Below are 4,411 nucleotides of genomic sequence, written 5' to 3'. Positions count from 1 at the left end.
TAATTTGCAGCGAATAAATCTTCGCTTGAATGAATTCTAAGAGGACGTTCATGTGAAACACACAACCCTTACATGAGAAGACCCTTTACACCTGATGTAAGTACACCGACGCTTGTATGTGAAGACCAAAATGATGAATGAATGTGGATGGAAAATACACGCCGCGAATTAATCTTCGCTACAAACAATTTTTCTATTTCTATCCCGTGGATCACATTTCATTTTTATTTATAATCATTACAAATCGAATCGGACCAAAACTTCATTTTTTTTAATGTTTAATGACATGTGCATGAAAATATAAATAACAAATAATTATTATCATTCGACGTACAAATTTTCATTACAAGTTTCATAAACATTTCCCCGTTTCATAAACATTTGTACATTTTAACAATATTCATCTGCATCTCCAGCTTCAAGGCATCTCCATTGAAGCAACCACGGCGGATCTCTAACGCATAACTGGGGTCATACACCTGTTGAGTTATCTCTTGAGATGTTTTCCATCCCAGGGAATCTCCCAAATGGTACATCCCAGGGAAGCAACCACAGCAGTGTACACGAATGATCTTCATTTGATCGGTAGTTTCTACTTGAGTTACCAAGCATTCGTGTACACTGAAGATGTTTTCCACCAGTTGATCTTCATTGTACAAGTTTTCCATCACAGAGAATCTCCCAAATGATACATCCCAATAGTTTATATGAAAAAAACACACACTCTCAACAACAACGCTCAATAGATATTTCATGCTGCCGACGAAGATTGTTCATGTAATCACTACATTTATAGGAAACAGAATTTCTGTTTTGTTCATAAATTATTAGTTCTATTGATTCAGAAAAAGTAAATGTCCCGTGATGAAATATCAAATCGGTACAGTGTGTAGTCTCTCTGTTACATCATCAAAAAGTAATTTCATTCACGAAAAAGTAATAACACTTCATAATATTAAATAAAAGAAATAATTCAATATTGTCATTCAACACATTATATTAGTTAATAAATTATTTCAATATTAATAAAAATATTCATATCTACGGATTCAGTAAAGTATTAAGCCTGTCATGACATGTCAAATCGGAACAGTGTGGATTCGTGTTGTCACATCTCAAAAAGTAAGAAATTGTATATTTCAATAAAGTTGCACATTATATTTTTTATCAATTTTTACACACATGAATTCATCTACTTATAGATGAAAAGAGGCGAACATATATCCTTGTTCAGTGAAAATTGCAAATTATTAGGAACTAATTTGAAGCGAATAAATCTTCGCTTGAATCAATTCTCATTTGACTTACATGTGAAACACACAACCCCCACATGAGAAGACCCTATACACCTGATGTAAGTACACCAACGCTTGTATGTGTAGACCACTTGTCTGTCATGGAAAGACACTAAACCGTGTATGTGTAGACCAACGTGAAATGTATTTTAAATTTCCCCTTATTTCATATAATATGATATTATTATAACTGACATTAAGCGAACAAATATTCGCTCTAATGACCTGGCGGATCAGTAGGCAGTCCTTTTGTTTTGTCACATCATGCAGAAATTATATGTCATCATCGAAAAAGAAGTGTGTTTTTGTATAAAACCCTGTAAAGAAATCATTTCATATCTATGGATTCAGTAAAAGTATTAAGCCTGTCATGACATGTCAAATCGGAACAGTGTGCATTATTGTTGTCACATCACAAAATGTTAAAAATATTATATCTGAATAAAGTTGCAAATTATTTTATTTTTCTATTTTTACACACATGAATTCAAGTAATTATATATGAAAAGAGGCGAACATATATCCGTGTTCAGCGAAAATTGCAAGTTATGAGGCACTAATTTGAAGCGAATAAATATTCGCTGGAATGATATCTCATTTGACGTACATGTGGCACACACAACCCTTACATGAGAAGACTCTGTACACCTGATGTAAGTGCACCAACGCTTGTATGTGAATACCTAAATTAATGAATGAATGTGGGTGGAAAACACACGCCGCGAATAAATCTTCGCTTCAAGACATATTTTTATCCCCTGGATCACATTTCATTTTTATTTATAATTCAATACACACATATTTTTTTACTTGACATCATATCTTAAAGTAATCATTATACATCGAATCGGACCAGTCTTCATTATTTTAGATAGGGAACATCAATCATAATTTATATATTGTTAATTCAAAAGTTTAGGTGATGTTTGATCTACACTTACTATAATTAAAAAATTGTTGTAAAAAATTAAAAAATTAAAAAATTATTCAAAAAATTATTCATACATAACAAAATTATTCATACATACATCATATCTGAATACGACGGTCATAAATTAAAAAATTACATTTCCTGTAAAAAACATTATATGAAATATTAAATTATTCATACATAACAAACCTTTTATTTATTACATGAGTGTGAAAGTTAAATTTATATATTTTCATATATATTTGAAAAAAAAAATTAATTAAATTTAATTCACAGCTCAATTAAAAATGAAATTAATACACTGAACCGCCAAAAAATTTTCCACATGTCAGGTCAACTGTCACAAAGTCTCAGGCTTTGTGACGACGGCCAGTCAATCGCTACCATCGAATCAAATGTCATTCGTTTAGATTGGATACGATCTGTAAGATTGGCAGAGCGAAGATTTGTTCGCTTATTCAGGATCGAGAAGCAAATAGTTGTTCATTTCGTTGGAATTTTTTTTCAAGTCATGTGAAACAAGAATGACATGTACTAAGCGAAGATATATTCGTACATGGCGGAGTTCGGCACGAATACATCCTCGTCTATTGTAGTATGTTACTTTTCATAATGAATATAAACATTTCACACTACAAAAGCGAATATCGCTTCGACTCGTACGAAGTTAATGAGAAACTCCTTATTCATGTTTGTGAAACCCGATACGGCCTAATGAAAATACATTCACACTAACCGTGCACTGTGCCAAGTAAAACTGTAAAACATCTGAAACCCGAATCCGGCCGTCGTACGTTATTCGACCATCTGACCTAGCGCTGTCGTCTCCTGCATTTCGACTACGAATCCATTTGTCTTCCGGTTAGTATCTTCGGCTCCAGCGAAAATGGTAAGAAGTGTTTACGGTTGCATGCTTGTGTGTATTTCTTTTTCTTAGTTTACGTCATTCGAATCTAAATGTGACTTTAACATCTCAGAATCAGGATTCCGATATGCAAATAGTTCCATATACTGAATCCACGACTGAAGTGAACACACTAAGGTAATTACGCGAATGTTACAATTGTTAAAATTTGACTATATTTGGATTAGGTAAATAAGCCAATTTGCTAATGATAATGTAGTGTTGAACAAAGGAAACGAAAACCCGATTCATCAGGCACGCCAACGACACCACTGGATATTCTGGCCAACGCGGCGAATGAAGCACTTAGTGAGAACCAGGTTCGGAAGAAAAGAAGAAGGACTCGTGACCCTGAGGTCGATTTCAAGAGCAGAACCTCTCCATCGGGCCTACATCACCTGATTAACAGGTTATCTGAAGAACAGAAGCAGGCTGTGAGGGACATAGGATTTGGTTCCCTTCTGTCACTTGGGATATCAAAATGCCCAATTCAATTCTCACGCTGCATTGTGAGTCTATTCAATCCCAGAAGGAGGAGCATCGTCCTACACAGTGGAGAGGAGATGCAGATTGATGAAGAGGATGTTCAATGTGTATTGAACATACCCAGAGGTGAATTAGTTGTGGCAGAGTGTTTGGGAATTCACACGGACGACCAGGTGTACAAGGACCATCTCACGGCGTGGAGAAGGAGATGGGGATTCGAGAACAGTGGAGGTCCTTCAACCTACCAAATGCCGGACAAAATTCTACAGAACACAGAAGGAGACAGTAACTTCAAGATGGACTTCGTGGTGTTTGTTGTATCCAGTTTTTTGTGGACATCACAAAATCCACAGTGCAGGTATACCCAAAGAACCTAGCATTAATTCTGTGATCTCATTTAGAACTTCAATATAATTTTAAATGGCTTGAGTCAATACTTTTTTATTTTCAGATTCAAAGTACTGAAATCCCTCCAGGATGTATCTAAAATCAAAGACTACAACTGGTGCAAGTTCACGTTAGACGGGCTAGTCGACAGTGTTTATAAGTGGAAAGCAAAGAAGACATCCTATTTCCATGGACCATTAACCTTTCTTTTGGTGAGTGTAGAAATCTATTTGCTGGAGGTTGTCCATTCATAATTTTTTGATGACTTTGAACGTAACATATATTTGTTCATGCTAATGTATCAGTTGTGCTACTTGGACCGTGTGGTTGAGTTCAAGGTAAACAGTAAGATCTCAAGGAGTTTTCCTATTCTAGGATGCTGGGACGAGAAGAAGATGTACGAAAGGG

This window comes from Impatiens glandulifera, chromosome 3 (assembly GCF_907164915.1).
Source record: "Impatiens glandulifera chromosome 3, dImpGla2.1, whole genome shotgun sequence".
Classification (NCBI taxonomy): domain Eukaryota; kingdom Viridiplantae; phylum Streptophyta; class Magnoliopsida; order Ericales; family Balsaminaceae; genus Impatiens; species Impatiens glandulifera.
The sequence above is the reverse complement of the archived record's forward strand: the minus strand, read 5'-3'. Positions refer to the sequence as shown.